General features: G+C 61.4%; 1 protein-coding gene across 1 annotated transcript in view; it reads left to right on the top strand.

Annotated features, from left to right (window-relative positions):
* Window positions 1-7,396: 7,396 nt before the first annotated feature.
* The window catches only part of PDGFRB (platelet derived growth factor receptor beta), a 35,293-nt gene continuing 33,596 nt past the window's right edge, over window positions 7,397-9,093 (top strand). The window contains exon 1 of the mRNA XM_002710305.5: window positions 7,397-7,841. The gene's annotated coding sequence lies outside the window, so the exon portion shown is untranslated. The remainder of the gene's footprint in view (window positions 7,842-9,093) is intronic.

Genomic DNA, 9,093 nt, shown 5'->3' with positions numbered 1-9,093 from the left:
ACATCCCATATTGGAGTGCCTGGGTTCCAGTCCCAGCTACTCGGCTTCCCATCCAGCTTCCTGCTCATTGCACACTGGGAGGCAGCAGATAATGGCTCAGATGCTTGGGTGCCTTCCACCCTCGTGGGAAAGCAGGATTGAGTCCCAGGCGCCTGGCTTTAGCCTGGCCCAGCCCTGACTGCTGTGGGCATTTAGGGGAGTGAACCAGCCGTTGGAAATTTCCATCCGTCTCTCTCTTTTTCTCCACCTTTCAAATAAAATGAAAATAAACTGGGCCCTGTGTGACTGCACAGGTGACCTGTGCACGGAGCTGGCCCTGTTCAGACTCCTGCTCTTCTATCATAGCTGAGCAGCGGATTCAGTAAGCCTGGGGCGCCGCCTTTTGCTCAAAGGAATTCTTCCCATTTTATGGGTAGAAGCACTGAGGCCTGAAAAAGAAGGGATCAGTGCCCAAGTCGAGTTTCCATAGCAAATGAAGGCTGCTGCTAGGAGGGACGGGGGCCGCTGGGTTGCCGCTGACACAGATGGGCACACGGCAGCTGAGCTGGGAAGGAAGTGGACGTGTTGCTCAGAAGCCATCTGGAGCTCTGAGCTCTGCCCGGACTCCCACCTCTCAAGGAGTCAGTGAGAAACTAAGTGCACGGAGGCAAGGGAAGAGGGCAAGGGGCACTCCGTGTCTGAACTGTAGCAAGGGTGGAGGAGCGGAAGGCCTGGGGCCGGCTCTGCGTCTGGGAGGGAGACGGGGCAGACAGGAGACCTGAGAGAAAACACGCCGGCTCCGATCTCCACCACCCCTACGCGGGTGGCTGGCTCTTTAAAGGGCTGTGTATCATGAAATGGGCAGTCCTGACAGAGAGCGAGCTCACCGTCATAGGAGGTATGTAAGTGACTGACGGGGGGTCCCTGGTGAGGACAGCTGTGGAAAAGATGCCTGTTCTTGGGGAAGGCACTGTTTAGGTGCCCCCTAGTGCCAAGAGTGTGTTAGACGGTGTGGGCATAGGTGAGTATAGGAATTCACTTGTCCCGTCTTCATTAACTGGACAACTACCCAGTAACGCACCTCCTTTGTGTTGTACTCTGTTCCGTACTGGGTGAGACCCTGCCTCCAGATGAGGAGTGGGGACAGGCATGAATCAAATAATCACCACTAAATACCAAGTCACATCTTGGTGAGGATCAGGACTGGGGAGCAAGGGAAGCCTTGGAGGCGGAAGTGACCTGTGAGCCAGGCCCTGGGGAGTGGGGAAGGACCCGTGGTCGGGGTCAGTTCGACCAGAGACTCTGAGGTCCCAAGGGCCCGTGCTCCCCTAGAACTGAGCGGGTCTGGAGTGTGTGTGTGTTGGGGTGGAGAGCAGTAAGGACGACGGGGTCAGCGCTTGGGAGACAGTTGAGGGCCGGGGGCCGAAGCAGCAGGGGACTGTCTGGGCAAAGCCAGGGCTGTGTTTCTGATCAGGAGAGTTCAAAGCCGGGAGTTGGAAGGCCCGGGGAGCCGGCCCAGCTGCTCCTGTGGAGGCGGGGGTCCCTTAGTTCTGCGCCCTGCCCGTGGAGTGGGCTGCCCTGGGGCCCACGGTTTTCCCACACCCTGGCACTGCACCATCTCAGGCTGCAGGTGTAGCCCTTCCCTGGGCACCGGAGCCATGTTCGCAGCAGTTCCCGATGCCGGTTGCATGCCGGCCTTCCCAGGCGGCGTCTCTGCACGTCCTCAGCACAGTCCTACCAGGAAGGGCTCACTGTTGGCCACACTCTGCAGCTCGGGACGCTGGAGCTGGGAGAGGTGCAGCCACGCGGTGGGGGCCACGCCGCAGGTCTGTGGCCAGTGTGGCAGTTCACCTTTGCTCTAATGCGGAAATGTGTGTGCCTCTTGCCCCCCAACATGTTAGCTGGGCTTTTGCTTAAACAAATAGCTGGTTCCTCTTCCTCCTCTGGGTTCTTCATGCAAAAACACCTCTGCTCCCCCCTCCTCCTCCTCTCTCCAGGTAGAACCCCCCAGGTCAGAGTCCTGCGCAGCCTTGGCGGGGCATCCCCCCAGCTCCCTCTCTGTTGAAGAGGACCATGCTGGGAGTCCTCCCCACCTTGACCTCTGACCCACCAGGCGACCTCCAGCCCCAGGCCTCCTGCTCCCCATGTGTGGCCGGACAATGCCCACCTCTCCTCTCGCAGCTTCCACGGGGAAGCCCCTGTCCCCACTGTGGGCAGCCTCTTCCTCCCTGACAGCCCGTATCTCTGGGAGTGGTGTTTATTGGACCCCTCCTTCCTCTGGCTTCCCCCAGGAAGCCCTCCCTGCAGGCTGCTCTCACACACCGGGCCAGGGCCTCCCTGGGTGGGGTGCAGAGCCGATGGCCTCATAAAGATCTTGGTGATAACTGGGTCTTTTACGCGGGTTTATGGCCCTGCAAGAGGAAAGGCTCTGGGCCCGGCTCTCCCCACCTCCAGGCTCTGGAAGCTGCCTCTGGGCTGCAGTGCAAAGACGCAGCACTGAGGCCAGTCCCAGCGAGCCTCAGCCTCGCTCTGTGACCTTGGGCAAGTTAACCCCTTCTCTGAATCCTGGCTTCCACCTTGGCAGTGAGGATGGTAACTCCTGCTCTGCCCAGCTCCAGGGGGCAGAGATGAGGCTCACAAGGGGCGCTCCTGGGAGGCTGCTTCGCTCATCAGCCCCTTCTCTCCTCCCAACATCTTTCCTCCCCTCGCTGGGACTCTAGGCAGCTACAGGGAGGCTCACGGGCCCCAGGAATGCCAGGAGGCCAGGGCTGCTGGGGAAACTTCAGCTCCAGGCTCACAGACAGGAAGGGAGCAGAGGGGCCGCGGGAGTCGAGGCCCGGGGCCCAGCACAGCCTCATGGGAAGCAGGAGGGTGTGACCCTTTGTGTGGAGAACATGGAGGGGCCAGGACCACTCACAGACGGGACCCGGAAGTCCTGAGTCCCTCATAGGGTGCATTCCTGCAGCCTTCCAGGCAGGCCGAGAGTCAGGGCAGTGTTCAGCCTGTGCCCTGCCACCACACCTTCGGCGCTGCCCCCGCCCCCGCCCCGGCCCCGGCCGGGCTCATCCATGCTCCACAGCGCACCGCAGTGGCCTGGGCTCCTCTGTGCCCTGTTTAAAATCCTGCAGTGGCCCCTGCTGGCCCGCGGGATAAAAGCCGGACTGTCCTGGCCCCGGCTCTTTCTCCAGCCTTGCAGGCCTCCTCCTCTTCCTCTCTGCTCAAGCACACCCAGCTCTTTCTAAGCCTCCAAGTTTTCGCCCATGCCCTGCCCTCTGCCACAGACACTATTTTCCATCCCTGCTTTGTATGTGGCCTCTCAGCCTCCGTGCACATCGAAGTGTTTCTTCGTCGGAGAAGGCTCGCTCTGCCCAGATGAGAGCCCGCGTCCACAGCCTGTGACTTTCTGTCTCGTCGCGCTGGGCACCCCCGGCGAGCCTGAGTGCTCTCTGTGGTGTTGCTCGTGCCGAGCTCCGAGGCCCACGATGGGAGCTCAGTTCACACTGTTGTGTGGGAGGATAGTTGGAGGAAGAGGAAGGCCTGGGAGCTGGAGCGGGAGGCCCCCACCCCCAGAGCTGCTGGACACCCTCAAGCAGGTTCTGGCCCTAAGGGGCATCTGTCCAGTGAGGGAGAGCCACGTGGCCTGCAGGGCCCTGCCTGAAGGTGCGACCCTTCTGCATGGGCCACAGGCACACCTGCCATTCCCTGTGTTCCTGCACCTCCGAGGCAGAAGCCAGCACCGGTGCTGGGGAGGGGCTGAGCAGGCAGAATCTTGAAGCACTCACGCCCTGGGATCCTGGTGCGCCTCGGTGGCTACCATCTGGCCCAACAAGAGGAGTCCTGGGCATCCGGGGTGGGCCTGCGGCCTGCTCAGATGACCGCTGTGCCGAGTGTCCAGGAGGTGGGGACAGACCCCCACGTGGTGCCTCTCTGGCATCCCAGCCATGCGCGTGGGGACCTGCCTGCCCCACCCAAGGTCTGCACTGGGGAACCTCAGGCCAGTCCCCTCCATGTCTGGGCCTCAGTTTCCACGCGTGACCAATGGACATGTTCTGAGGGCCCTTCTCTGGCCTCGGCCTGGGACATGTGTGCTGCTTCCTCACCCCACCCCCTCCATGGGGCCAGGCTGGGAGCGTGGGAGAGCCAGATGTGGTGGCTGCTGGCCCTGCCTGAGTGAGTGCTGAGCAGGCCTCCTGGGAGTTCTCCCACTCAGGCTCCCTTTCCGGCCCCTAACCCCCCGCCCCACTGAAAGCTGCTGCTTCCGGCTCTGACCAGCGTGGGTGGGGGTCTTGAGGGGAGGAGGGGAGGGGATCTGTCCCCTTCTGAGGAACAGCACGGGCCCTAGAGCGTCGACAGAAGCCTCAGTGGTGTCCCCAGTTGTCACAGGGCTTTGTGCAGGGCGCCGTCCCGCCCTGGCCTCAGTCATCTCGGCCATAAGGTGAGTGGGTCGCCCGAGCCCCCCTCCAGCCTTATGTCTTCCTGTGACAGCAGCTCGTTCCAGCTGAGGATCAGCTGTCGCCTTTTGCGGCGCTTTCTTGTTGTATTCTAGGACACGCACAAAATGCCTGTGCATCTGTGCGCTCTCTCAGCCCTGTGAGGCAGGTGTGTGTGCCCATTTTACAGCCAAACGCACTGAGTATCAGGGAGCTCAGGTAATGCAGTTGTTCAGGGTCCCTTAGCTAGGAAGTGCTAGAGCTGGGCTGGAACTGCTGGCATCAGGGCCCAGGGTCCTTAACTCTAGGGTGTGCCTGCACACTCTGGAGAGGGGAAGTGCTGAGCCCCAAGGCCCGGAGGCCCCCTCTTTCTCTACACATGTCAGGGTACGCACTGCCCATTTGCCCTCCCCAAGACAGGAGCATCTGGGGCTGGCCCGGGCTCCCAGCATCTTTGCTGCTGCTGCCCTGCCCACTGGGACATACAGGGAATGCTGGGCCCAGGGGCACATGGGGACGGACTGCTGCTCCAGGGAGGGAGTCGCCGCTTCAGCGACCGCACTCCCGGGCACGTGCCGAACCCTCCCAGTGCACTACGGCTCCTGCCAGTCAGGAAGTAGTCCTTGAAAGATCTCCGTTTTGCAGCGAGGCAACCAAAGCTCAGGCGTTGACATTGCCTGGTCCAAACCCACAGGGTCCAGAACTGGAGAAGCTGGGCTTTGAACAGGAGCTCAGTCCCTGGCCCCAGACCTGTGCTAGCAGCTGTGACGCCACTGCCTTGCTTGTCCCGCCCTCAGCAATGCCCCGTGGTGCTCCACTTAGCTCCGTGCCTCCCAGCCATGGCTCGGTTGAGAGGAGTACAACCTGGTGCCCACTAAGGGTTAATGGTGGTAGGGGCTAAGTGGTTCCAGATGGGCCAGCCGGACGGCTGGGCTAGCCGGAAACCAGGCGGCCGCCAGCTTCCCGGGGAGCCACTACCAGCTGCCCCCTCCCCTCTGTGCCTCTTCTCTGGCCCCCAGCTGCTCGTCTGCCCTAGGACCCACCAGCCTTGTCTCCCTAGCCAGAGCCCGGCTATAAGGGAAGATGCAGACAGAGCATCCCAAGGGCCTTCCAGCCCAGGATTATGTAACAGGTGGGGAAACTGAGGCTCGGGAGCAGCCAAGGCTGTATCTGAGGTCTCCCACAGTCTTAACCGAAGTTGCCCTGGTTGCAGCAACCAGGACAAGACTTGGGAGATGAAAGACCAAGGCCAGTGCTAACAGAGGAGTTGTCAATTTCTGAGGGCGTTTGGGACCACAACAGATTCTTCTGGGGGCCCAAAGTCTGTGCTGTCTCTCTGTGCTCCCCCACGACCCTGCTGCCCCTGAGTCCTGGGCCAGGACACTCTCATTACCTCCCCAGCAGCCTGGGGCCAGCCTGGGACTCTCTCTCTTCCAGGCAGTGTAGCCAGGATGCTCCGCTAGACAGTCCTGATGGGGGCAAGACCAAGAGATGATTGCAAGGTGAATCGCTGTGCTCCAGCAAATGCTGGCTGCACAGAGGCCTGGGAGGGGAAGGGAGGCAGAGAGGCAGGGGCAGTATGGAGGACCCCCGTGTCCTGTGCGGCCCCAGTGCCTTTCTGCTCCTCCGGGACTCAGTTTCCCCAGATGCACAGCCATGGGAGCAGGGGTGCTCAGCTCTGCTCTCTAAGCCCCCTTAATTGAAGCAGTGTCTTATTGGCATCAGAGGGCTGGAGACTTCCAGTCCAAGGAAGAGCATCAGCCGGGGACCTGGGCCTTGGCAGACCCCTGTGGGGAAGGCGGGTGGGAGGAATGGAAGTGCCCCAGGGCAGGGGAGAAGGAGGGCAGGGGTGCCATCTGTGCTGGCGGGCGTGTCTCCTCTGGCATGCGTCTCCCGAAGTCAGGTTCTGCCAGCTCTGCCCCTGCCCTGTGGGCCCAGGAAGTGCAGCTCACTTCTCCGGGCCTCTGTTTCCTTGCCTGTGAAATGGGGACAAATCCTCTTCTTGTCCTCTAGGGGCTTTGAGCACCCAAAACATGTATCTTGAGATCTGAAGCGGTGTGCTGGGTGTCCTTGGGCAGATTGTATTTCCTCCCTGGCCGGTTCGCATCGAGCCTTGCATTTGCCCTCTGAGCATCTTGGGGTGTCCTTCCCTCCCTTCTGGGTCCCATCCTTGAGAGGCGCTCCCTGGTTCCCTCAAGCTTAGGTCACATGTCCCTCTCGGGGGTGGGGAGCCTTTTTTTCTGCCAAGGGTCATTTAGGTATTTATAGTATGATTCCCAGGCCATACAAAATGATCAGCTTAAAAATGAGCCTGCTATGGATTTATTGAATTTTAGGCCCTGCCTGTGGCTGCCTTGGTAGGGCCAGGCAGCCTGATTCCGTGCCTTGCCTGACATGGCCTTCAGGCTGGACGACCCCCACCCCTGAGTCCACTCTCCCCGCCTCTCCTCCTGCTCAGCCAGGGCCCCCGATCAGAGGCGGCTGCTATGCCACTGTCCCCAGCCCTGAGTACCCCAGCTGGCACACAGCAGTTGCTTAATATGCCTGCAGAAGAACTGACTGATGGCCCAACCGGCCCTATAGATGACCAGAGCTTTCTTGACAGCTGGGGAAACTGAGGCACAGGGTGATTTCTCCCTCTCCCCCAGGTGCCATGGCAAGAGGAGACTGCCACCAGCCACCAGATACAGGCGGCAGGCGAGTGAGGCCCGGCCACTCTTTAATAAAAGTGACTCAGCGGCTGGCGTGGGCTGCGGAATTTCTAAACATCCCCTCACATCCTGAGAGAGCAGGCGACGGGAGGGAGAAAGCAGAGGGAAAGGAGGAAGAAAAACAAGAAACGGGGAAAAGAAAGAGAGAGGGAAAAAACCTGAAATTGAAAACAGACGCACGCGCCCACCCTCCCGCCCGCCCGCACCCCCCTTCCCCCGGCTGGGCCAATCAGAAGCCGCCCTGCAGCCTTTCCCCCAGAGTGGGGGGGCAGGGAAGCCCACAGTGGTGCGAGCTCCTGGGGCCGCCTGGGCCGGCAGTCCCCGCCCGCCCTCTCTGGGACCCGGGACAGTTCTGCGAGCCAGAGAGGAGATCAACAGGGAGGAGACGGCTGAGCCCCTGAGCCCTGCCTGGCCGGTGCCCTGCCCGCTCAGCCAGCCAGACCCAGGGCGGCCCCTCCTGGCGGCCCTGCTCCTCCCCAAGGATGCTTGGGGCGTGAGGCGAAACTGGGCCGCTCCTCCCCTGCAGCCCCCGGACCCTCCGTTCTCCTGAGTCTCCAGGAGTCTGCCACGGCCCTTCTTGCCTTTCTACCCCTGCTGCTGCCCCTTGTGGGTCCAGCGAAGTCTTTGTGATAACGGGGAGAGGGCAAGAAGGAGGACTTCCTGGAGGGGGTGACAGTCCAGAGCCCGGGACAGTACTCACACCAGAACACTCAGCAGCAAGGTAAGAACTGGGAGAGGTGGGAACCCCAGTCCCAGTGCCCTGTCCCCTTACCCCAGCCTGTGCCTCTTTGGGTAGGTAAAAAAAAAAATAAAAAATGCGAAATATTTTTAACAAAACCAGATGGGAAGAGGCTGGGCGGCTCTGGGTGATGTCAGGACTGGAGGAGCCAGTTCTCTCCATTCTCCTGCTCTGGGATGGGTGGCCTCTGCCATTGCCCCCTACCCCCATGAGCCCTGCTGCCTCCTGCCCTCATCAAACACCCCCAGAAGTTTCTGGGGGCCATGTGGGGGCCATGTGGGGACCACCGAGGCACAGTACGGGCTGCGGGGCTGGGGATAGCTGGCAGGAGCAGGAGTGAGGGGAACTGGGGGATGGCATGCAGGGGGCAGAGAAAGGGGGCCTCGCGGGGCACTGGGGACCTCAGGGCCACAGCCCCTGCCCCTCGGCCCAGCTCTGCTTCTAAGAATCGGCTCTGGCCCTGGGCCAGCCTGCCACTAGGCAACCTCTGGGGATTTAAATGGATTTGCAAATTTTCCAGATTCCTGAGATGTCCTTCCAAACCCCCAGCCGCTGGGAAAGTTTTGAGGGTGAGGGAGGCCCCCGTGGCCGCTGGGGCTGGGGAACTGAGGCCCGGCTGTCAGATCTGGGGGCTCCTTTGCAGGCGCAGGCGTAGGCGGCAGCTCTCAGGACCCCTCTTCGCCTCCCTCCAGCTGGACTGTGCCCCTCTCCTCTCCATCCTGGAACCGGAGGCTGCCGGTGGCTCCCCAGTGCCCGCAGGAGCCCCAGCTGCACCGATTGGCGTTTGCTGCATGCCAGGGCTGTGCTTTGTGAGCGGGCTCTGCTGCAGTGCTCACCAGAGGCACTGGGCGGCTATTTTCCCCTGCTTTCCACGGTGGGGGGTGCAGTGAGGCGAGTTGGGGGCAGGTCTTGGAGAGGTTGTAAGCGCCCCTGCCTCATTGCTGCAGACTCGGGCCTTTTGTTCCTGCCAGGCAGATCCTAGAATCCGAGAAGGAATTTGTACCAGCCTGCCTGTGGGCATTTGCCCTCGCGTCCTCTGCCTGGAATGCCCTTCCTCATCACTTTTCTTCCAGGGATCCTCCCTGCTCTGTCTCTTCCAGGCAGCCCTCCTGGCTCCTTCCAGTCTTGCAAGTGCTTGCCATGCACTTCGTGTGGCAGCCTTGCTGCTCGGCCCCCTCCTCTTGCTTGTGTGCCACTTACGCATCAGAGCCTGTCCAGGCCCCAGGCTTCCCTG

This window comes from Oryctolagus cuniculus, chromosome 6, assembly GCF_964237555.1.
Source record: "Oryctolagus cuniculus chromosome 6, mOryCun1.1, whole genome shotgun sequence".
Classification (NCBI taxonomy): domain Eukaryota; kingdom Metazoa; phylum Chordata; class Mammalia; order Lagomorpha; family Leporidae; genus Oryctolagus; species Oryctolagus cuniculus.
The sequence above is the reverse complement of the archived record's forward strand: the minus strand, read 5'-3'. Positions and strand labels throughout refer to the sequence as shown.